Genomic DNA, 25,953 nt, shown 5'->3' with positions numbered 1-25,953 from the left:
TGTATTTTTCAAAGAATAAAATACTAGCCCATTTCTTGCTTTTATCCTTTCTAATGTTTGTCTCTGTGCTATTGTTTCCTTGGCCTCTTTCCTCTCCAGCCCACTTCTTCCCCTTCTGTCTCACCTGTCATCTCCTTCTGCCATGCTCAGGCCTGATTCTCCTCCACCAGCATTTAACCCTGCTCAAGCCCCTTCATCTCACAGTCAGCTTCTAACACACCCTCCTCACCTAAACTATGTCACCTTATTTCTCAAGTATTTTGCTTTTCACTTCTATGTGAAGTTGTATTTATCTAGTAAACATCTTGGATTGCATTTTATAGCAGTCAAAGAAAAGGCTTCTTTGCACACATTTGCAGCTATTTAGCCCAGCTCAATAGTTAACTTCCAGTGGAATGCTAAATTGTCACAAAAAGACTATGATTACATGAAAAGACTATTTTAGTGAAAATAGCTGCTATTCAAGTAGAGATCATATTTCTCAGGGAAAAAAAGGTCCAATTACTGTGCTTAGTCACCTACACTGTGAATTCAAGTGAACTTTATCTAAAGCAATGGTGTTACACTGATTTTTTTTACCAAATGTAGCTAAAAGCAGCATCAATCCCTGTGACTTTCAGCTCAGCTGGCTCTAACTGTGCTAAGGTTTCATACCCATGTCCTGGTTACATTTCGTGGAATCACAAGATGGTTGGGCTTGGAAGGAACCTCTGGAGGTCACCTGGTCCTATGTCGTGGCTCAAGCAGGGCTGCCTAGAGCTGGTTGCCCAGGTCATTGCGCAAACATCTCTTGAATATCTACGTGTGTACCTCCACAACCTCTTTGGGCAACATAGCACCACCAGCTGGCCCTGGGACACCAGCACAGAATCAATACATAGAAGATCCTTGGTATAGATACGCTACTGTAAAATATAAATAAATAACTTCTTTCCCCCAAAACTAAAAATTCTTTGTCCCTTAGAAATATGTGGTTGTTTGTCTTAAAAATATTGTACTGTAATCTTAGAAGGATGGGGGCTCCAAAGCTTTTGTGAAGAGCGTAAAATTAATTTTTATCCCCCCCCCCCCCCCCCCCCTTTTGCTTGGAAAGTCTTTAATGCAAGTTTGTTTAGGTATTTTTGTCTGTCTCAATTACATATATTTCTTCCATTAATCATATCCCAAGCTTTCTGGTAGATAAATTAGTCCTCCTCTACACCAGGACAGGTTGATGGGCCATAAAATATATTTTCCAGGACTATTGCTATGGCTATGTGGTTTATATTAAGGCCTTCCCTAAGTTCTAAACCTGCAATTACAAACAATAGTGGTGCGCACACACAACATATTGGGATTTAATCAGTGACTTTATTAGCAAACACGAATGCTTTCTCTGGAAGCTTTTGACTTTGCTTTTGAATACTGCTGTTCTAAGTTCTTACAATTTTTGCTAGAAAACCAGTTACCTCATGAATTTGTGAATAATTAATGAACCAAAACCACAAATGCATGTTTTATGAATATTATCTTCAAATAGTTTTCCTGGAGGTCTACAATCCATGGATGGAAACCTGGTGGCTAGGTACAGGCTATGAGATAAAAAGAATTGAACAACAGCTATAAGCTTCAGCTGGGAACAGTGTGGGACCCCTTCAAGAGAGGTGCCCCACTAACAGTACAAAGCTGTGGCTTTATCGGTGTGTGGGGTTCCTGAGCAGGTTGTGCAGCTGCGTTGGTGGCTCTGGAAGAGTGTTGAATGGAACGTGGCTCATGTAGTAGCAGGGAAGGGCTAAGCTGTGGAGGTGAAGCAGGGACACAATGGTAGGGACAAACAAGCAAGCCCCAGCTAGCCATGCCAAGACTCACATGGCTTTGCAGACAGTTCCTCTACTTCTTTCCAGAAACTTTGTCCAGGCACTTTACAAGTCATCTTGAATTTCTGGGTGTCTGATAGCTAGAACAGGTTTGATGCTGTTTGTAGGAGCTACTAGGCTGTGGAGCCTTGGGTAAGCAGTAGGTCCAACCTGCCCAGAGTGCTGAGATTGCTGTGCGTGTGCAGGATAACTTACAGATTTAAGAGGAAAGTTCTGCTTTTATGCTTCTGAACGCGTTAGGAAGCACTGCAAATGCCTTCAAAGGCGTTCTGTAACAAGTCCAGCAGTTTGGTTTCCTTAATCCCACACCCTAACATAGTCACAGGTGGACCAGCAAGGCAGTAGCTTGCCTCCACTGAAATCAATGTCAGTCTTTCCACTATATTTCCACCTGTAAAGGTGGTGGGACTGGACCACGGTAAGGGGCCTTTTTGTCCCAGTGGCTAACTGCAAACATAGACTGCACCTGAGCAAAGCCCATAAGGCTGTGCCTAACCTGGAACACATCTTCCCAAGGCCTGGGGATGTCCATAACTACTCAGCTGAACTCTGGGGCTGGAGAATTTTTTCTCTTCAATGATCACGTTGACTTCAGACTGTTCTACAGGCTTCAGGGCCAACCTGAGTACAGACTGCAAGACCTGGCTATGAAATGAGGAGAGGTAAAGTGTTTTCCAAAATACAGTATCTGTGATGACATTACCTTATGTGTAGCGGCAGCAGTTATTACGGTGCTGTTAGATTTTAGGTTCACCTGGCTCATGTTGCTTCATCCCACTACTTTTCTGGTTCCAGGAGGTTTCTCTCCTTTTGGCTCCAGTTCTGCCCTGTGCAAAGCTGCTGGGCCCTCTCTTGCACCACCTCTGGTACTCATCGGAGCCTTTTTTGGAACCAGCGCTGTTCACCACTTTAACTGGTGTAGTTTTGTGGGGAGTTAGCAAGTTCAGCCTTTACAACGAGCGGCCTGGCAGGCAGTGGAAGGGGTGTGAGCAGGTGGCTGGGAGGCAGTGGAGGAAACAAGGAGTGGTTCCTCCTTCCTCTGCCCACAGCAGGCTGTTGGGTCCGGACAGACTCTCTCATGTCTCTTCACTTTCAGAAGAGCAAACCCAAGTGGTACTTGAGCAGGAACCCACTTGGAACAAGCAGTTCGCTAGGAAGGAAATTTTCTTGGGTTTCTCTTTGAGAAGAGTAGGAACTCTATTTGGAGTCTTCATTAAATTCAAAGGCTGATTCATCAAATATTGTCTGTGTTTTCAGCTGTGCACAAAGTCCCTTGCCAGTGGACCTGGGTGCTAGACAGTGTTGACGCACTTTGGCCCAGGGTTGTTCTATCCCAGAACACTGCTGAGTCGTGCATGTGTGTGTCATTAACAGTGCTAGTAAAAAAAAAAAAGAAAAAAAAAAAAAGAGGGAGGGGGAGATAGAAAAAGAAAAAGGCAAATGGAGAGGCTCCCCTGCCTCGAATGATTAGTAGTGTCTTTTTAAACATAAATAAATCATGGGGGCTTAGATACAAGTAAAAGCTTCTGGTAGATTTATCTTGAAAATATTTTAATGTGTCTTACATAATTGTTTTTGGGAAGTCTGAGGAAAGCTACTGGGAGAAATGGGTTCTGCATCAATGTAGGGTGTTATAGTCCTGTCCTGAAACTTGTAAAGGGATGATTCTGGGACTGCTGCCTGTAACAGAGTTCCTAGATGGGCTTTGTGAGTAGGGAATAAGGATGGCCAGTAAAAGATGGCTGAAATTTTGCTGAAAACCAGACTAATTTTACCCATGGGCGTTCTTTTATGTTTTGGTCATTTATAGAAATTATTTATTGCTAAGTAAGTCTGTTCTAGACGTACATCAGCTGTCAGTTGAAAAAGAGTCTGGGAATAAAAACCATTCACAGTATCTGCCATTATTAAGTAAATAAAGTGACCTGAGCTGGAAGCATTCACTTGGTTAGCAAACTGATTACTACTCTAAAGCTTTGCTTGGCTGTATTTTGGTAAGCTACAGTTCTGCACTGGAAATGGTTATTTTTAGGTTTTTACTTCCACAAAGACAGACAGGAGATTCTGCTGAAGTGGAAGCATCTCAGCAGATTAGCATGGGACAAAGGATAATTAAATCCTGGCACTAGAGATGCTGAGAGGGGTAGAGTATTAGGACTGGTGTGCACTTTAGCACTGGTGTACGTGTACTTGCTAACGTCTATCTCATCTCCACAGGAAAATGAAAATTAATGATGCAGTATTTATATTTTAATGATTCCATAGCTCTGTTTAATTGCAGTTTGTAAACCGCAAATCTTATGTTCCTGTCATTAATATATAAATTAAGATACTGACTTTTATTTTCTGGTTATTTTTTATTAGATGAACATGTCCTCTTCAGACGGCTTATTGGTAATTGCTAAAAATAATCCTCAGATTAATGTACACATTGTATAGATGTGTAAGAGGGGCCCTGAAAGGAACATATTTGTAGAGGGTTTGGGACCAAGCTGTTCTTTGTGTCTTAAAAAGTATATGCTGAGTGAGCTGGGTAACCTGCCCATGGCGCATCTAATGCACTTGCAGAGAGGGGAATGGGATCCAGGAGAGTGAACTGCTGCCTGTTCTGATCACAGGAATGAGCAAATAACTGAATACAGACTAAATTTCAGTCATAAGTAATGCATTAATGTGGGTATTACACAATTGGCATTGCCCTTCTGCCCTTTAAAAAGAGTTCACCTTTTAAATTGTATTCAGATTTATAATTGAGCATTTTGAGTGATGGCTTCACCAACTGCAAGCAAAATGAAGTGATTTACAATGTGTGTCAGCAGAACATTGTAATGTGAGGGAGAGATTAACAACCATAATTTCAGACTCAACAGTATTTATAATTCTGAATTATCTCTTTTAATGCAAATGGTCTGTCTTAAGTACTGTGCTCTCTCTTAATTAGATAAAATAATCTTTCCTTGCTTGGGTAGTCCCCTAAATTAGTGACCAGCCTAACATCCTCAGGATCATGCTTTTGCATTGTTTAATCCATACCAATTATACAAACTGAAAGAAAAAGAGAAGAAACTGGTCTCTTACGTATGCAGCGCAAGAGGCATAGCTTCAGATAGAATTTCCTCGAGATTCATTTCCAGTTGTTCATTTCAAGAGGAGGTTCCCATCAGCATCAGTGGGCTCAGAACAGACTTCCTCCAGTTGAGCAGCTTCTGCATCATGCTTTTGGGGAATTTCTGCACTGTAGAAGTGGTGCCAGTAGGGAGTTAATCAAGGAAGCATCAGCCTGACCCAGTGCACTGCTGGCATAATGAACAGAGTACACTCAAGCAAGGAAGCAAGATCTGGGAATGGTCCCTTGTGCTAGTAGCAATTACTCACCAGCCTTTTGGCTGGATGGGTCTGCAGTGCAATCAGGATACGTGATTACACCTCAGGTACCTGCACCTAAACAGGTTTTAATCTAATCGGGTCAGCTACCGTTAGCAGCAGAGCTGTGGTGATCTGGGCTTCAGCTGTTCAGCGTGCAGTCGAGGTGCAGCCTGCACTGAAACTGGTGTTTCCATGGCCCCATAGCTAGTGGGCATGGGGCCAAACTCCCTTTCACATGTGTAATCCTGTTAAACTCAGTGGGACCGCTTCCATGAGGGAAGAGCAGAATTGGACTGACTGTGCAGCATAACTGTATTAAAATTGCTTGGCAATGGAATGCAGCTGCATTGGCAATAGGAGCGGCTGGGAGCAATGGATAACCAGCCTGTCCTGGCGTTGCATCCTCCCCTCGCAGAAGGAGAAACTGCTTTCTGGGCCTGTGTCTGTGGTGAGATTTGTTTTGCTTCACCTAAGCCATTAAAAACGTGTATAGCCTGAGCTGTAGATTTTGCTGTATACTCAGTGGAGTGGGTTATGCATCCCGGATGTTTCATGTAGGTGCTAAGGCATGGCGACTTATCCTCCAGACTTGGTCATCTCTGTCCAGACAGCATGAATCCAACTTGCTCCGACCAGACGCCTCAATTTTCTATAGTTTCAGCTGGGGGTGAGGTAAGTTCAGTGAGGAAACCTGCTGCTCTCTGGCCGCAGCTCTGTACTGCCCTGGGGCTCTGCTAGCGCCTGGGAATCCTGTCCGGTATGGCTTGGCTTGTCCTGCGCTGGCTTTTCTTGCCCACAGCACAGGCAGAGGGATCTGGGGGCAACAGCTACCAAATAAAACACAGCGCTGGAAATTTCCTGGCATCCTTGAATACTGAGATTCAAATGAAATTTATTTAAAAACTTCCCGTAAGTTACGTGGAAAGGTGAGGGATAGAGTTTTTCTAGCATTGCATGGCAAGACTTCTGAGTTTTTTTGTGCTTCAAAAAATAATGACATCATGGCAAGACTTCTGAGGTTTTTTGTGCTTCAAAAAATAATGACATTCTGAGAATTGAGAAGAACTTCAAATTTTATTAATAGCACAAATGCTTTTAGGGGTTTCAATTTTCCCCTTGTTATTCAAGAAAAATACTTTCAGCTAATGGAGAGAAGGGTTGTTATTATTTTTGCCTTGCCAGGTTTTTCTCCGGTCGTGTTTTTGTTTCTGCTCCCTTTAATACACGGAGAAATAGACAATTGTGTTCTGCATCAGCTTATAGCATTGCCAAAACCTGACGTAGGATTTGCACAAAGTTCAGAGCTGATATTAGAAGCTTTATCTGCAATATTTATTAGGCATCACAGTGAAAACTGCCTGGCTTCTGGTTCCACTGTAATTTTGAAACTCCCATTAGACTGGCTGGATGTTGTAACTGAAGTTCATATCTCTTAAATGCACCTTTCAGGCTGCATATGATTTTATGCTGCAAAAAGCAGAGGAATTTCAGTATCTCTTGTTCATGAAAGCTGGGAAATTTCAGCAGTTTTGAATGAAGTCATTTGGACTAAGGGTTTCAAAGCTCTGGAAGAGATTTGAAATAACATTAGTGGGAGGTGAATATATAAGCATCAACCCTATGTTTTAAATCCAATTTAAATTGACTTCTGCTGCCTTTGTAGAGTTAGGATTTCACCCTGAGGTCTTAGCAATGATGGCTGAAACTTAGTCAGTCTCCTTCCCTTCTACATGTCACAAGTTAAGCCAAGAAAGACTGGATGAAATAAAGAAATACCTATTCATGACTTTCCACATCATTTTTTGGAGGCATAGAAGAGGTTGGCCAACACTTTTTAAAGTTGTGTTTCCATTTCAATGAGCACTTCTCCAACTAGATGTAGAAATACAGAAAAAGCACGAGTGAAACTGTTCTCTGGCTAGTAGAAGAAACCGTCTGAAATCATATAAAACTCTATGTCCAAAAAGTCTGAACAGGCATACAAGCTTTGAGTTGCTTATCTAACCTGTTAAAAAGTTTGTCCATTTTATATCATTAGCTTTCAATCTCATGCATCCAAAAGCAAGGCTTTGTTATGCAGAAGAAAACAAGGCTGAGAACATATATCTGGGATACGTGTAATGTACCTGTTCAAACTGTGTTGCATTATTCATCTAGAAGTAAACAGGAGGCTTCTTGTCAAACATTTGATTCCCTCCTTCTCACCAGAACCATTAAAATCTTTAATTACATGTTTTTAAAAAATCAGACTTGATTTATAGAGTGCATACAAAGCCCTGTGATTAGTCAGCTCTGACTACAGAAAACATAACCCGTGTTGGATCCTCAGATGCATAAGGCTTGGAGTACAGTCATAAGGTAATTAACCCATCAGCCTCCAGCTTTTGTATCTCTACAGAATGTAGAGGTTTCCCAAATTATTTGTGCTAGTTATTGTATTGTTGTCCGTAGACTCCTATGTCTTGTATTAAACCTTACACAAGTAGCGTAAGAAAATTTCATTTGTTTTGGCAAGCAGTGGATTAGATTTCTCTGGAATATTTTAATTGATGTTATCCAGTCCATGAAAGGCACTGCAGGAAGGGGCACAGAGATCTGGTGTTAAGCTGAAGAATAAACAATACCATCGGTTCCTTCTGTATTTAATCTGCTTATTTAAAATGACGCTAACTCATATAAGATTCATTTGTAAAACAGACTCACTTCTTATGAGTTGAAATATTAGCACCAGAAGTAAAATCAGCTTTAAAGTGCTTTCTTTTTCATTCGTGTGCTTACTTAGACGCTTCTTACAATACACAGTGATACTACATTGTTTCACGTCATATTCCTTGCTGGGTTCCATTTCATAGTTTATTTATTTATTTTAAACTTGATTCTCATGTTCTAACATGATGTTGTGGTGGTTCTTTTATATAGAAGAAAAATGGTGGGGGTTTTGGCAGGGTTTCTTTGGTTGTTTGGGTATATTTTATTTTATTTTATTTTTGAGTTTTACTCCTGTTTATTGTGTGCTCTTTAAATGTAATAAACATTCCTAAAATATTTGTGTTCACATCAGGCTACATAGTTTTTTTCCTTTTCTCTGACTGTTATTGTTGCTATTGTTTTATAAAACATAGTTTTGAGACTCAACCAGATTGGTACACACCCTTTGAAAGGCTGAAATTAGTCTTTGAAGTGCAGTGTGATATACACTTGACAGCTCTTTGAAACAAACGAGGCTGGAGATGCGGTTTGCAGAAATCCTGCAATCCATTTCTGGTGCCTGGGTTTCAGGGAAGTGGGTCAACAGATTGTGCCAATGGATAAAATATGTGGATAGGATTATTTGGTTGCTTTGGTTATGGGAATGAGACAGGTTTGTGTTTCTTCTACCTCTTTTTGTCACAGGCAATTGAGTTTTCTAGATTACTGGTTCAGGTCTTACTCCTTTTCAAATTGGAATAATACATTGCTTTTATTATAGGTTGTACTTACGGTATGTATTTCTATTCATAACATAGTGTAAAAGATATACATAAAATAGTATGGATATTAAATAAAAAAAGCTTACGCGCTACCTGATAATTAAATATATATCAGTACCTGTAAGCTGTTGAATTTCATAAAGTAATGCCTGAATCCTATGGTGATATGATTTCAAACAAATATTTCTTGAATAAACTGGGTGTCTAGGAAAGGTTTTTCTCTCTCCAAAACTGAATAATAGAGGCAGTAAATGATAATAGTTAATACCCATGTGAATATTTCCATTTCACCTGCCAATCTCACACTACTTTACAGAAAAGCATAAGTAGCTTTTCTCGCTGGGTTTATAGGAGGGAGTTTGCTGTACCGTATATATACCTTACAGATGGTTTTAATTTCTAGAGCCGTCACTCAATTTAGCTTGATAGTAATTTAGCCCGTGGGAATCATTCTTCCTTATGTTGCTCTTCCCTTTGTTAACATCAAAAAAAAAAAAACAAAACCCAACCCACAAAAAAACCCCAAAAACCAAACCAACCACAAAACCACCCCACCCAAGAACTGGGTAACTGACACCAAAGCCTAATTTCTATGGAAAAGCAGAATTTCCTTCCTGCCTTATGCCTCTGTCCTGGACCATCTTTCCACCTCCATGCAGACCTAGCTTTAATTCATTACTGCACTAGTGAAAGCTGGACTTTTCCTTAGTGTGTCCAGGTGAAACTGTTCTCTTGACCGTCCCACCTTCACCTGCACTGAGGCTGCTGCTCATGTTGCAGCCCCCCTGGTTTTTAGGGATGAGCCTCACAGACAGGCTTAGCTACTGCCACATGAAGGCAGCAACGTTTGGTCTCTAATGCCTTTGGAGCTGGATTAAGTAGTGACCTATAAAAGAGGCTGTATATCCCCTTTCCAGTCCCTTAAAGCCATTTATTCCTATTAGCGTAACTTTTTTGGCATCGACTTATTTTCACTCAATGAGTTAAGATCATTATCAAAATGAAGTGAAATTAATTCAGAAGAGAATATGCAAAGGAAATAAAGTATGCTAATCCCAGGGAATTACTTTTTCATGGTTCAAATAAAAGCAGCCGCCTCCTTTTCTTTTTTTTTTATTTTTTCTGCCTTTCTGCTTTTTATTACACTTTCATGACTGCAATTTGAAATCGTAGGCCCTCATTTTTACTAAGTGTAAGAACAGCTTACATGTTTCACTAGCAAGTGCAGAGGTCTTAATGTGACTATATCTTCACCTTGTCAGAGAGGTATTAAGAGGCTTGTGACAGATGTCCTGGTTCTACCAGAATGCAATTTTGAAGAGGGTGCAAGTGAATATGGCATGGATATTGTAACTGGTTTATGCCCCTTCTTTTTTTTTTTCTTTTTTCTTTTTTTTTTTTTCCTTCCCCTTAAATTCTTTTATTGCTTTCTTCAGAAATCAGTGGTTTTGTAATTAACCAGGCAAATTAATGTCTGAAGCTCCTGACTTATTCCAGTTATAGGCGCTAAGGTCAAATTGAGAAAATTCAGAAAAATCAAGGACATACTTCAGATCATAATCTGAGTAATATATGGGGGTTCTATAGGACTTCAGAACAGGTAATTGGAATTGCATGATTTCTAAGACTGCTCATGTATTTAGTACACTTTATTGCCTTGTGGATCATCAACAAAATTTGATTTTGGCTTCAGGACAGAGGCATCTGTGATTCCTGTTTTGCAAAAACCAAGCCCCATGATTGTGAGGGACCATAGCGTAAGTCAGTGCCAAATTAATTTCATTCCCCTTGTGTTTACATGTTGAATGGGTGAGAGCAAACATTTCAGCACCTTGGAATTCCTCTAGTTACTTGCCGTTTAATGCTCTTATCAGACAAACTGTAAATAAGAGTGTAATTAATTATTCCCTGCTTACATGACAAGTTGCATATAAGTTCCATCCCCCCAGGAGTCTATTATTTACCTGATTGTGAAGGGAAACTATTGAAGGGTTACCCAGAGACTACCTGGGAGGTGAACGTGAGTTTTACAGTCAGTTTGTACATCCTTTCCTACCTGATAGCTAGATTTTGCTGAAGACGCCACACAAAGAAGGAATAATTTAGGAGACGGCAGCTCATAATTGCAGCTGGCTTAATTTCCCTTGCCTGAAAGAATCAACATATGGCAAATTCTTTATTCCTAACTAAATTCTGCCTAAGAAAGCTGCCGAATTCATAGTTCTGGAAACAAAATTTCGGTGCCTGTCCACAGTGAAGATACCACTGAAAGTACTGCCAGCTGCGCATGCTGCAGTTCTTTCCCAGAGGGCACTTTCTTGGGGTGAATCAAGTACTTTGAGTCCATCAGAAGATCCGCTGCTTACTCCTGCTGTTACTATTGGGAAATGAGTGCCTTCAAGGTCAGGGACTGCACTGTGTTGCTGCGTGGGTCGTACATGGTATATATATGATACATGAGAAGATGTGATTTTCTTCTCTCACAGTAGTAGAACTACAGCTTTTCTTTTTTGTTCCCTGTCTTTGGCCCCTCTCTGCTTCCTGAAGTCCTAAAATAAGTATTTCAGTCGTAAAATATTGTAAGTGACAGAAGTGTAGCTAGTGAGGAAATTCCTCCAAAAACTGAGACAAGAGAGGCATTAAGACATTTGCAAAAGAGGAAAGAAGGGACTAATTAACCTTTTGGTTTGTTATTTTCATGGCTTTGCCTTGAAATTTTGTGCATCTTCCAAATTTCAAAACAAAGATCTAATGCATGATTAGATACAAAAGTATATTTTTATTTTTTTTTTCACCCCTCCTTCTGCGCCCCCCGCCCCCCCCCCCCCGCCCCGGGACTTTAATGTTTGGCAGGGGGGAAGAAATCCTAATTTTTACTCTGTTTCTCCTATAGTACTGGAAATTAGAAGTAATTATATAGACACCATAGAAACCTTAATTAGACACCTCATTAATAACTACTGTAACCTTTATAAATGCTTTAGGATGACCCAAGTATTCAATAAGTAAACCCTTGTATAAAAAATTTCCCCAATGAAGTTGGTGGGAGCATTACCATTGACTTCACTAGAGGTAAGACTTCACACTGTAGTGTTTTAGTATGCAATCAACCTAATTCAAGGTTGTGACATAATGATTTTTCTTATCTTTCTCCAACTATTCTGTCTGTTTTGTAATTACCTACTGCTTCTCCAGGCACTGGAAACACGATTGTACTTCTAATAGGTATTGAGAGATTTGGGGCTTTTCTTAATAGAATATAGAAAGAAACTTAACATGTTAATAGTAGACCGTGATCTGAAAACACTCTTTTTCGAAATGGAGTTCACAGTAAAATCTGTTAAAGTGTTCCATTTTGATGAGTTGGGCTTCATATAAAAAAATCTTGCAGAGAGAGTAAGATTGGCTCTTTACTGGAACTGTCATTTTTGGTTTTATTTGTGAAGGAAGGAATTTCACTGACCAGCTTACACCACATGTACATTTCTTGCCATCCAAACACAACCATCTCCCACTTTTGGAAGACAGAGAAGAACTGACTTCTCATTTCTCACTTTTTGTATCTTCTTCAAGACCTCGTTTCAGAGAATAATGGGTTCAGCATTTTATCTACCTGAATCACTCAGATAATTTAATTGTGGGATTTTTATTCCTCCTTCCAGGTCAATGTGACCTCCTTTGCAGGTCACTAACCTATTGCAGGGGAGCTGACTAGCTCTGCTCTGCTCTTTAGCTTAGTAAGTAGTCTGGTGGTCTCTACTGGACAAAAGGGCTCTTTTCAATTCATTATGAGGATGGTTTGGAGCAAAAAAATTCCTGGAAGATCCCACCAGATACTGAAAAACAGTGCAGGGAGGGAGGGTGGAGGGAAAGAGTGGAGTTTGAGGAGTATTCTTGAATGAATACATGGTAGATAATATACAGTAGGATACGGCTATCCATATGGGAACTGCATGCTACATGTTATCTTTGTCAATAGCTTTCCTATTTCCCTGATAGCTTGGCTGTGAGATTTCCCCGATACCTCAGCTGTACTGCGGAGGATTAAACTCTGCTGGAGATGGTCTCCAAGACTGAAAGACGGATGTTGTGCATCCCTCCAACTAGTTTGGTCCGCTTCTGGTCTGCCTGATTATCCACTGTTTGTAGCAGAAGTACAGGTCTGTGGAGCAGGCTCTGCCAGGACCAGCTGGTGTAGTAAAGCCAGCTTTTCCACTCCACTGTTACCAATTTACTAACTTTTCCTCTTCACATAAACTGGATATTCACATAAGTGTAGAGGAACATTTTTCTGTGGCTTTCTGTCTGGAGAAATTTTCCCTGGCTGATTATCTCAGTACTATTGCAAATATTACACATATAGGGGGAAAAAAAAAAAAGAGAGAGGGAAAAAAAAGACAAATCTGCAAATCTGAATGCTGCTTGAAAGGGAAGAGGTAACTGAAGTAAAAGAAATGCTTTACAGAACAGAAACGGGCTGAAGGAAAACAGCTTAATTCAGTAACCGATTGCCCAAAGCCAGTTTTAACTGTGAAGAGGTTTGTCAGTTCAGCTTAGAATAAAATTGGGTGAAAAGAAACCCCAGAAGTGAAATGGCTTAGCCTTCCAGGGTGAGGAGAGAGCTGAGAGACTGCAGCAAACCAGTGTATTTGCACACCACTGGATAGCAGGAAGCAGCCAGCGCAGCATTTCTCGTTTACCTGCATGCCAGGGCATGATCCTGACTACGGCTTTCGCTGTTTATGGGGAAATATGTCCTCGAACCTCACTGCAATTCAATTGGAGCTGGCTGTCTAATTTCCTCCTCTGCAAATCTTACTTTATATGAAGCACGCAGCTACCAAGGGCCAAAAGCAACATCCCTCAGGTACCAGCACTGTGTTCAGCATGCTGTGCTCAGTTCACCCCAAGAGCCATTGTGTTCCAAACTGACAGTACCAACAGGGGTGTGACAACAGGCTTTATTATTATTTAAGGATGTGATTTTAATAGTAATTCCTACGAAACAAAATTTTGCGAGAGAGAAAATAATGTTTTACACAGGAAAGGGAAAGCCACTGAATGAAAAGGCTAAATTCCCGTCAACCCTTCAGCAGTGAAAGGACATCTTAGAAGCTTCAAAGTTCTTTGTTATGTACAAATTTGCATAAATCTCTCATCCCAGAAATGAAAATACCAGATGCCTCAAGCCACAAAATACTCTCAGTCTATTTCTGATTTCACTGTGACAAAGCAGCATTGGAAATCTCAAGGAGATGAGAGTGGTCTCCAGGGACTCCGCTGATTTCCCTTAGAAGCTGGCACAGCATAGGTGTAAAATGGCTTCAGATGAAACGATTCATGGAGTAATTAAAAACGGGTGAATGAGGTATCTTCAGACTATAGTCCTGTGATGTAGATGAGAGTTTCGCAATATTCAGAAGCAAATTTTCTGATGTGCCTTTTTCTGTGGATTAGCTCACGGACTATTTGACCTTCGTTCTCATACTTCAGGGACCGAGTGCTCCTCTTTGCGCTGCAGTTGGCTCTTCTGTTGAGTTACACAGATTTGTCCTTTTCCAGTCCACTAAATGGCCTTCAGCTTCTTGTGAAGGTCAGGATTATGAAGGGGATTGCAATAAACTAGCATTGTTCTGAAATATGCTTTTTTATTAGCATTTAATCTTGGAGCAGCTGCTAAAAGGAAAGGATCATAAACATTATTGGGTACTTTTAATTACAGTAAATGACAGTTCCAGGTTGTATTATTTTGTCCTTCTCTATATTCAGCATGAGTCTTTCTGGAGTTAAACTATAATATTGAGCCTTATCAATGTGGTGTTGTCTGGACTATGTACCTATGGAAGCCAAATCCTGTTTGCTTTCAAACTCAGGTAGACCTATCAACGTTAGTAAAAATATCAAATAAGTTAAGTGAAAGGAATGTGACACTTGCTCTTTTTGCCGTGAAGTGAACAATGCAAATGACTATAATTTCCAGTTTATAAATATTAATGAGGAAAAGCTTAGATTCTGTGACACGTACTAAAACTGGTTGTTTTGTTGATTTTTGCACCAAACTCTGGGAGATTCAGGTAGAGTAAGGTTAAAAAAAACAAAACCCAAACAAAAAACCCAGCAAGAATGGCTTTGTCTGGCTTGCCTCAGGCATCTGTTCATATTTCTTGGGTCAGAGCCTGGGATTTAAACACTAACTTGACTTGTGTTTAAACTGCTGAAGTGACAAGCCTGGACTCCAGTTCTACTGACCCAGTTCTCTCATCGGAAAATCTCTTTCCTCCGCACAGCAAGTGATACGTCTGTGGCAGGGCAAGCCTGTGCGCTGCTCCTTACGTGATCAGAATTAGCTAGTATCTTTTGTGTATTTTAATTTTGGAGCCACTTACAAAGTGATTTTTTCCCCCTGCTTCTTTGCCACGTGCATTTATCTTTAGACTGACTTATTTCTCAGCATTGCCAGTACTTATCTGCCACTTCACAGACTGATTTCTCATGCACAAAACCAAAACAAAGCTTGGTGGAGTTTCAAAAGAAGTGTAAGCAGGCAGCTAAAAATTAGCAGCTATATGCCCACCTGGGACTCTGAAACAGGCAAGGAAAATTTATTTCTAAATCATTGCTATGAAGGACTGGTCCAAAAGTCTGTTGACTGCTCTGCTCCCTTCAGCCCTATTCACTTAATATCTCCCCGGGGGTCAGCACTCACTGAACACAGCAATTAGCCAACCAATGCCCCTTATATGCAGCAGCAGCCATATGTCTGTATGGGGTATTTACACCCCATTGCAGTGATTTTGCTACATGGTTGTATTTTCTCATTTGAAGACAGACAACCTCGGATGCAGATATAGGAACCTGGACACAAAGGTCTGGGTCACCTACTTCCATGGTGCACGAGGAGCGAGATTCCCATCACAGCGGCACCACCAGAAGTACCGAAGTGCAAATGCTGGTCCCTGCCTTGGCTTCCTTTGATCAGTACCATGTTACATGTTGATGACCTTTTCAAAATGGAAAGTGTCATAGTTTTACTGAAGAATACTCACTGAGAAATTGAAGCAGCGTTGGTGGGTTTGACCATGTTGAATGTAATTTTGTTGTAGGGAGAGGGTACCTTCCCCTCTGAAAGAGGTGATGAAAAGGGACTTAACAACACTTAATAATTTGCGAAATTAATTTGCTTAGAAGTGTTTTAGAAAAGATCTGCTTGCAACTTATCAGAGCTTTTTCTATATCTTGATGAAAAGCATTTTCAAGGACAGCTATAGGGGAAGAAAAAGTATTGGTCGCTTGGTATTAATTTTAAATTATCAGGAAAAAAGGAAAAGCCAAGTGATTAGGAAGAGAAGCTTTTGTCTGATCATGCCTGCCTCTGTGAAGCGTGGGCACTGCTGCTTACAAGTGATCCTCTTCTGACAACCCCCTGCTGCCAAACCTGTCTGCAAGCACAATCTTTCTTGGAGCTTTTTCCCCAGATGTTGGATCTCCTCAGGTGTCCTCAGCCCACTTCCCAGCTGCCTAGTTATTCTGCAGCCCTGCAAATCTCGTGAGCCAGGCCACATCCCTGCTGCCCTGGCATTAGCACTGAACTGGTGATGGGGGAACACTAGTTTTGTAATTGCATTATGGAATTCAGTGGGAACCCAGGGTGAATTTCTCTCCTATAAATCATGAGTGATGTAACCACTGGCTTGGTGCAGTCAGAATTTTAAGTTTATATTCTCAGTGTTTGTAGGGTGGTTTGTTAAAATGACTTGCTCTTTGCTAGGTCCTGGCCTTCAGCAGTAACTTGTGTAGAGCCCTGGAGACAGGGACAGGTTTAGGAACTGGTGATGTAGCTGACAATCATAACAAGATGATCTACAACCTTTTTTTATTTCTTGGCAATCATTACACTTTGATGAAATAAAGCAAGAGGTTTGACGTACAAGAGGGAAGGGCTGAGAGAAAATTATTCTTGGATACACCAGAAAGTAGGCCAGCTTTGGCATTATTCATCGGTTTCATTCCTTTTTTGCATTTTATGGCTCTGGCCATGTCTACCTTACTTGCCAAGTGCAGGTCCAAGTCTGTTACAAAGTCCAGCTTAATTCACCTTGTTTATTTGCTTATGCACAAGCATGAAGTTGGGATGGGCCAGGGCTGAGCTCTTGTGCTCCCGGAAAGCAGGGAGGCAAGGGCTGTGTGAACGGGTACCTTGCTTTTCCCCTTCTCCTCCTCCGCTGGCCCTGATCTTCCTCTGCCAGACAGGGAAATCAGTCGTGCGGTGAGCTGGGAGACCGTCTGCAGAGGCACAGCCAGATCTGGCAGGCAGTTCTTTAGTTTCAAATAGTTGGATTTTGAATATGTTAAATTTAGGTGTTGCCTGCTGTCTTCCGTGCCCTTGCAGACAGGCGTTACAAATTTAAAGATACTCTTGTAGTTCTTGTCCCCTTTTGCAAAAAATAAGTGGGGAATTTCTTAGGGGGAATGACTGGGAAGGTGGACCAGGATTTCATGAAACTGGATTTCATGCTAATCCTAAACTAAAACCTGATGAAGCAAACAGGAGCTTTCTACGGACTTCAGTGTGTCCAGTCAGGAAGTGCTAAGTGCGTTTGCACATGCAGGAGCACAAAAAGAGGCGAGTAATCTGCTTGTGTCAGCTTTGCTCTTCCTGAAGATACAGGCATGGCTTTTGTTTATTGGCTTTTTCTTTCCTCCTTCCCCCCCCCCCCCCCTTTTCTCTTTAAAAAGAATATAGGCACTGGGGGTGATAGAACGAAAAAAGTATTTTATCTGGAATTTTTTTAGGGGTTCATTCTCCTGCTCATTAAAAAACCCACTGAAATGTGAAAATTTTCAGCCGTCTCATTTCATTTATCTGTGAGCATCCAGGCTCCACGCTGAGGTCATTAATATCTCAGGTGTATTACCTCACCACAGTCTGTTGCTATGGAAATAGCTCCAAGCATCCTCAGTGCCTTGGTTTTGTACTGCCTGTGCATCTTGGCAAGAAGGCTGTGTGCAAGGGAGCAAACTTTAGTTTTAAACCATACTGACACAAATTTAAATTTTTACAGGTACTTCAAATTCTTTACCTGCCTGTAAATCCACCCATACTTGGTGGTGATTTTTTGCAGATTTTATGTATTTCCTTCTTACCTGCCTGATTTTTGTCCCTTTCATTTATGTGAAAGTGATTTCTGGAGAAAATAAATGTCCTATATATTAAATAAGAATCGTAAAAAGGCTTTTCCTCACGTTTGCCCTTCCGATTTCTATGTATTTCTGTGCTTGGCACCCAGTGACATAGCTATGCAAGCACTGTATCTAATATACTACTGTATTTAATAATAGATCAAGCTGCAGATAGTGTCACGTTCTCCCTGAATTTACTGGTTTGACTTACTCTTTTCATGCTACACCCGTAATTATCGAATGGCTTAAACATAGTTACTGTTCCAGACTGTTTTCCACTTTCATTTAAGGATCTTTAAGAGCTTTACACAAGTTAAGACTGAATTAAGCTGCTCTTACCTCTCTGAGGGAATATGGAAGAATTATCACAGCATCTCTCTGCTCCAGCTGCAGGCTGTAGCTGCTGTCTCTATGGCTTACAGCAGTAAACCTTAGCTTAAAGGACAGCGGAGTGTTTTGTGTGCACGGACTATCTGAGCAGTGCTGTGCCCCTGTGACAGCCAGGAAAGGTGGCAGACCGGGGCAGCTGATAATCCCAAGATGTCAGTGTCCCCCTGAGAACTGTTTGCTGATACATTCGGATTAAAGGCAGCTGTGAGGGCTGGCCTGGATTTCTTGAAGACTGAAATGCTCTCCTTTCCTTCACAAGCTTCAGGGTTGGGAAAGCCTAAATAAAGGTGAAATAAAACAGAGAGGGTTGGGGTTCTCCCCCCCCCCCCCCCCCCCTTTCCTTAAGGTAGCATTCTTCTGATTCTCTGAGGTAGCATTCTTCTGATGAACCCAGTGGTGCAAGTTTTAGAGATTTTTACGAGAGAAAATCAGCCAACTCTTGTACATAGGAAGGAAGCGAGGGCTTTAGCAGAAGTACCTCCTCTGTGGGAGATGGGGAGATGTGTGGTAAGTGTCCATCACTTGCGTACTGTCTGCCGTTCTGTTCCCATGCTGTTCCCTCTCGCCACTGAAACTTTGAAGCCTTTTTTTTCTTCTTCCTTTTAGAATGCCTTTCAGAAAGCCCCGATGTAGTGAGCAAGACTTATGTTTTTAATCTGCCTGGTTTGAGATGTGCAGTGAGCAGCCCCCCTGTCATTCCCTGCTCATTTGATTGTGCTGTAAGCTTATAAACTTCTGTTTGGTACAGTGCTCTGGAGACTTGCTAGCAGCCAGCTAATAATTTCTATAATCCTATCTCCCAGACTCAGGAGTGTGGTCTATATTCTGTTTCCACCTTTTTCTTAGAATATAATCACTTCCAGTGGGGTCAGACAGATGTAATAGAGACAAATTTCATCCACACAGCTTGACAGACCTCACAAGGTGGTTCTGTTATGAAACCTGCATATCATTGATCATCAGTGGGTTGAATTAGTACAACAGTTTCCTAGCACACCTGCCTGGCTGCCGTTACAGGTAGGTGGCCCACATAGATCAGCAGGCTGGCTCGAGCAGCAGCCATGCAGCCCGAGACAATGTAAACCCCCCTAAAGCACAGGTTAGTTGGATACCCTAGCAGGTAGAGCGACAGAGTTTGCAGGATTTCTTTCTAACTTTTGTTAGTGATAGAATTAGGCTTTGAAGCTGTGAGATTTTGTTACCTTGTTTCCCCCCTCCCCATACCCCGCTTTATGCACCTAGCACACACATGTTTTTCCCTAACTCTCCTAGGCATAGTTGGCTGGGAGAGAGGTGGTAAGCATGAAGGGGCAGCAGTAGCACTGAATATCTTTCCTTCTTAACATCTGAGTCCCAATCTTGCTGTTATTCAAGCATACATTTTATGCTTGCACTTGAAAGGGAAGAATTTTTCAAGCTTTAAAAAATCCCTAGAGAAGGAAACGCTGGGTTTTTTTTATTGCCTTCTCTTTCATTTATCATTTTTAAGACGTGCAGAAATTGGATTGTTGGTGAGATCCTCGTCTGATAGCAGCTGGCAGTACTGCTCTGACTTTGAAGAGTCTCTGCCAAGTTACACCCAATATGATCAGGCTCATTTTGGAAGGAACTGTGCAAACAAATTATCACGGAGTGAGATGTCGGAGTTCGTGATGATACAGAATGTTGCACTTAATATTTAGCAATGGAGTTTGGCTCAGGTTTTGGTGTTCTTGCTGAGTATGACATCTGGTATGATGGAAACTTGTACCTACTTTATAAAGTTTAAGAAAAATATTATGGTATTAATTCTCATGGCTGCTACCTTAAGTTCCTGATTTGGTTGGTGGGACACAGAGTTTTTACTGGGATTGTAAATGGAAGGCATTGGTATTATGCTTACAGTAGTTACTTGAGCTATACGTGGCCTCAAGGGACAGTTAATCCATATCAGTTCCAAAAGGAGGAGTGGGGAGGAGCACACAAAAAAATAATAATTAAGCACTGTCTGCTTCCAAAATACTGACTGTAAAACCCTTATTTGCAAGCATTTGTCATGGAATAGAACTGTACATTAATAGGAATTTCTTCTATGAAGAAACATACCCTTCCTGCAGGATGTCTTTCACTGCCAGTATCTTGCAGTGAGTGAAAATGACAGGCAGCGATGGAGGAGAGAATTGCCAGGGCTGAAGGAGAGCTTTTGCTGCTTGATGAAATGCTGCTTGTGAGGATTTTGGTGCTAAAATGTGTGGGTGCTAGGGTGTCCTGACTTCTTCGACTAACTTTTCTGTTGATGTATGCATGCAACTCTGCCAAATATAAACTTTTTCTTTTTTTTTTAGGATTTTTGAGGGGAACTGCCGACTACTACCAGTATCACTAATGTTGATTAGCAGCAGGAATAGAGACATGGAGGCCAAACAAAAAAGACCATCTTCCAGTACTTTTGCCTTTATAGTTGCTTCATAAATCTTTAAACGATTATATTAAGTACCTACTGGAGACTGTAATGCCAAGCTCCTGCTGATGCTGTTGTCAGTGGAGCTATGCCATTGTAGGAAATGGTGGGCAGTCCTTCTCAGCAAAAATCTCTTGTGTAGACATACACTATTTACAGAAATTATTCAAAAATATTTACACTTAGAACAGACTAGAATGAAAAAGGTACAGAGTTTGCTAGCAGGGATTCATGAAGCACATGTGTTACTGATTTTATTGTCAAAGACATTAAGAAGTGGCAACTGACTTTGGGCAAATTAATTTTAGATCCTCAGAGATGAATTAAAAGCTAGTTACATGCAAGGATTAGGCACTGAACACCTTATAATGATGTGCATATCAGTTTTTCTGTCTGTTTATAGCTTACTATATGCTTGCCACTTTCCAGTCATGTTGGTCTATCCCACGCAAAATTGTATCTGAGAAAAGCTGTGTGTGGCAGAGAAAATGGCAGGCTGAATACACTCTCCCCAGTGTCAAATGCCTTGGAAATGGATCTACCTGATTCTATATTTATTTCTGTGATTAAAATATGTCATATTTTCTTATAGAACAATACTGTATTTTCCTTCTTTTTTGGCACAGAAGAAAAGCCAAGCTCTAAACAAGAATTTAAGGAAGGGAGAAAAAAACTCATCTCCCTTCTTTAGCAAACACTGTAAATTTCAGTTACGGAAGTGTAGTCAGATCAAGTGTGGGGCCATTTATTTCCTTCAACTGTCAGTTTTTGCAGTTTTTTGTTTATGCTTACTAGTGGTGAAGAATGCATCCATTTTTTAAGAACTCTGTGTAAACCAGTTGTGTATCAGTTCTGATCCTGTGGGGGCTTTTTACGTTAAAATTTTCACTGAAGACATGAGGACAAAGACCTCAGAATCAGGCCCATAGCCAGAAATATGTGAGAACTTAAAAGCCAAGCAGAATAATTGAATCTTTGCTAACAAACTGACAGAAACTGTCATAGATAATCAGATTAACATGGCAGAAAGCCCTGGAAACAGTGGCAAAGTAATGTTCATTTCTTACCCACAGGAAACTTTGAATTTAACAAGCCAAAGAACAGGCTAGCTGTGCATAATGTCATTATCAAAGCCAAAGTGATGTTTGCTGTCACACCTATATCTCTCCCTTAAACCTTTTGAAGAAATGGAACACCTACAAGTGCTTTCCAGGGGAACCTCTTTATTTATTCCCCGGCCCAAGGTGTGAATTGCATGCCTTTCCCAGCGCCAGCTGTCACGGCCACATCTGCCTGCTCTGTCACCCCTCTCGTTTTGCAGAGGAGCTGGTGTGCTGTGGTCACAGCCAGAGCTGGACCGCAATGGGAGGTGATGGCCGTCTGAACCTCCTCTTGGAGTGACATGTTCTGAAAGAACTTTAAAAAGTGGCGTTTGTTCAGTATTTTTAGGGTGGTGGAAAAATGTTCTCCCAAAGCTGCTGTCTGCTGATAAGATACGTATGCAAAAGACTTGCGGGACCTATTTGATTGGCCCTTTCATAGTCAAAATTAAGAGATGCTAGGGAAAAAGAAAAGGGTAAAAAAGCAGTGAAAAGACAAACATAAGCCCATTTCAAAATCCTTCCCCTTTAGATATCCAAAATAGTGATAGCAAAATCCTAATTCTCTGAATGTGTATTTGGGGGCTTTTAATGTGTGAAGAGACTTCTTTTTAAGCCTGGGTTTTGTGCAAACCTGCATTCAATTTCTTCAAACTGCGTCTGTTGTCTTAGGCAAATCACTTTAATCTTCCCCTGCCTCAAATCTCTATGGTGTAGCACAGATAGATTAAGTTTACTGGAGATATCCAAATTATCAATGGCACAAACCCTCCAGGAAAAAACTCCTTTGATCTTTCAGTCAGAAGAGCCCTACTGAAGCTAATGAGACTGAACATGCAGGATAAGTGCTGCTGTAGGTATAATAAAGCTACTGGCGATGTGGGAGGGAGAGTAATTTTTCCTCTGCATCTGCATTGCATTTTGTTGGTGGAGGGAAGGTGGAGACCCAAGTGGATCCAGGTTTGTGTCTATGAAATGTCAGTACATTTTTGTCAGGCTGCTTACGTATGCATCCTGCTCTCCCTGCGTTCCTTGTGAGTATATAAGCCATCCTCCTCCAGTGACCCAGCAATGAGTAATTACCTCTCCTCCACATCGTTTAATCATGCTGGTATTTTACATGGCATAGCTGTGTTGCACTTGCTGCTGCTGGAATTAAATATGTCTCATGGCTTTCACCTCAAAAAGGGCTGATCCTGCAAGGTGCAGCCTGCCTGCCGTGCAGAGACATGCTGGCTGGCACTCCGGGTGACACCTCCCAGCTCACACGGGGCTTGGGGCCAGGTCCAAAACCTGCTTGGCTGAAGCTTATGTCCTGGGTGGTGCAGGAGGTTGGCTGAGGAGGTCAGGGCACCTCTAAGTTGATCAGTCTGTGGAGCCCTAGCACTGAGGTGTTCAGGATTGCCCAGACTGAAACTGGAGACCATTTGAGCAAATATTATTCCTGCAAAATGATACTTTGAGTGAGGAGCATCATCAAGTTGCAGGTGTTACTGGATGTATTTATTTTGCTGACTCTGTTAAGCCGTCTACATAGTTTTAATGAGGATTTGTTAAGTGCCGCTTTTCCGTCCTTTGTCATGCTTTCTTTAAATTCTGACTGCTATAGGAAAGATGTTGTGCATATGGCCATATCCTTTTGCTACGGTTAGGCATGCTGTTCAGAAATGATCCCTGAGACCAGAGATGGTGTGAAATAATTGTATTTTCTGGTTTTTTTCTGTACAGTTACTTTTATTCTAGATTGATTGGGAGATTCCTCATTAGTCATCAGTGGAGTTACAGCACCATAGAATATTCTAAACTGGAAGGGCTCTCTGGTGGCCATCAGGCCAACCCTCCATTTAAAGCTGGGAATTTTATAGAAATAATGAACTTCTGGTTAAAAAGCAGAAATGAAACTTGGAAGATGTGCATTAACTTTTCTTCTCTGCCTTATGGTTTTTTCAATAATCACACTCATATTGTTTAGAGTAAAAGACCTAAAGATATTTTATTGTCGATGTCCTCCTATATTGTGTTTGCTACTTTGCTCAGCTAACACTTTCTTTTCCCACATTTTGCCTGTCTGTTTTTTTGTAATAATCAAACTCCTTTAAGGAAAGGGCTAGTTGTTACTCTGTACAGCATGTAGTGCATTTCAGTCTTGATCATGGTTATGTTATAGTAACAATACTCTTCAAAAATGATGACACCACCACCTGCAGACAGGTCTTTTGTAAGGATGCTAGATACTAATTTTCTATGACAGGACTGTAGTACAGCATGTCCGGCATCAATCATGAAATGTTCTTTCTTTAAGCAATGAACTTTGGTAATAAATTAGTCACCACTCTTTTGTACATGAAAGAAAATTGATGTTAATCATGGGAACAAATAATGACCTACAATGCATCTCATGGAAGCAAATGTATGTTATTTTGTTTGCTTCAATAATGGTCATATTTGCCTCAATAACAAAATACAAAATGCTAGAAAATAGGACTGTTCGTAGTAGCTTGTCTGCTACCTATCAGTGGTTCATTACTGTGTGATGGTGGTATTATGTACAAAAGCATGTGTACAGCATATTGGATCCCTACCAGTGTTGAACACTTAAATGGAAAAACGTGCACCAAGGCAAATTATAGGCAGTTTGTCAGGCTGAGCTAAAACTCCCTTTGAACACGTACAGATTCAAACAAGCGTTTTTTGTTAAGCAAGCTCTTGTAATTGTGATTTTTGTCAGCTACTGACCAGCTTCCTTTACAAAGCAGGGGCTCCCCTACAAATTGCTCTGTGGACCACAGATCCCTTGTTCTAGGCTTGTCTTCCCCACTGGAAAGGGAAAAGCATGTCAAGGCCCCTAAGTGCAACAAGGAGTCATAGCATTGATGCTGCAAGTCTGCCCATGCTTCAGCAAATACATTCCAAACTCTGCAGAAACTGAGACATCAGGGACCTGTGGGTTGACCCTCATATCTTGAAGTTCAACTGGTCTGCTTACTAGGCTGATATGTCCTATTCATCCAAGGTTTACTGGATAAATAGACAATGCCAAAGGGCTTTTGAATGACCTTTTAAGCAATCTTAGCCTTCAGTACAGGCTGAAGGCTTACAGTCAAGGTGTATGGACAATTTCGGTTGGTTTTGACTAGCATGGATCATTAATGTAGTATGTCAACAACTGTATATGAGCTGTTGGTACAGTTTCAGTTCTGTTGTCTGATCTTCCTTCTGTGTTGGACTAGTGTGTAACACACAGATCAGAATATGAACTAGCTAGGGATACATCTTTTAAGGCTCTGCGTACAGCAGGAAAAATAGATTTTTACTTCCTAATTTAAAGAAAAATCACATGGAATTTATGTATATTTTCAGATTTTGGGACTGCAGTTTGGGAAATTAAATGGGTGAACTTGCACTGGGTGCTGTTCAAACACAAATACAGAGGCAAGTTCTGCCTCAAATCTAAGTAGGAAAGACAAAGCCAGGCTGCTTGATCAGCGGTATTGCAGCTGCAGGTGGTTGAAGATGGAGTGATGTCGTGATATGAGCTGACAGGACTAAGCAGATGTGCAGTGTAGCTTAACTATTGGATGCAGGGTGAGAACAGTATATGCCACCAACATAAATGTCTATTTTCAGAAAATCTGATTGGCAGCAAGAAAAGCTAGCAAAAATTAACAAATACAGAAGCAAGGAATACAGAGAACCGCTATGCGAGTGTGGGTATGGGGGTGGTTTTTGTTTCTTTTTTTTGTTGTTGTTTTGTTCAGATTCAAAGACATGGCACAATGCTTCATTTTCCTATGCAAACAGCTGTGTGTATATGTGCCTCAGATTTAGCTTTATTTTAAGAATAATTTCTTGGGCTATTTTTTTGCTCCTTCATCAGAACTCTATACAGGCGTGTATCAATTTCAAGGAGACTTTCACTGAAAAAAAAATACTGGGTGTAAAATGAAATCCCTAGTTCTGAAGAGAGACTGATTCTGGAAGAGGTGGTATTTTAAGGACCTGAGCATTCATCTGAGATGTGCAACCCTCAGGTCCTCCACCTATTTCAGCAGGTTGCAACTTTTACAAGCAAATGCCCTAAATTATTGATGGCTTCATGATGGTGCTGTCAGCCTTTCAGGTTGGAGCTGCCACAATCTGTGTTTATAATA

At 41.0% G+C, this 25,953-nt stretch overlaps 1 protein-coding gene and 1 long non-coding RNA gene across 3 annotated transcripts in view; both read left to right on the top strand.

Moving 5' to 3' along the window:
- Window positions 1–25,953, top strand: part of PTPRO (protein tyrosine phosphatase receptor type O) — a 163,323-nt gene that overhangs the window by 26,877 nt on the left and 110,493 nt on the right. The gene's annotated exons all lie outside the window — the stretch shown is intronic.
- LOC308065658 lies at window positions 12,322–13,056 on the top strand. The gene is made up of 2 exons (XR_013928865.1): window positions 12,322–12,360; window positions 12,435–13,056. It is a non-coding gene; the product is annotated as an uncharacterized lncRNA (long non-coding RNA).

The sequence above is a fragment of the Falco punctatus genome (assembly GCF_963210335.1).
Source record: "Falco punctatus genome assembly, chromosome: 6".
Classification (NCBI taxonomy): Eukaryota; Metazoa; Chordata; class Aves; order Falconiformes; family Falconidae; genus Falco; species Falco punctatus.
This window is presented reverse-complemented; position numbering and strand designations above follow the sequence as displayed.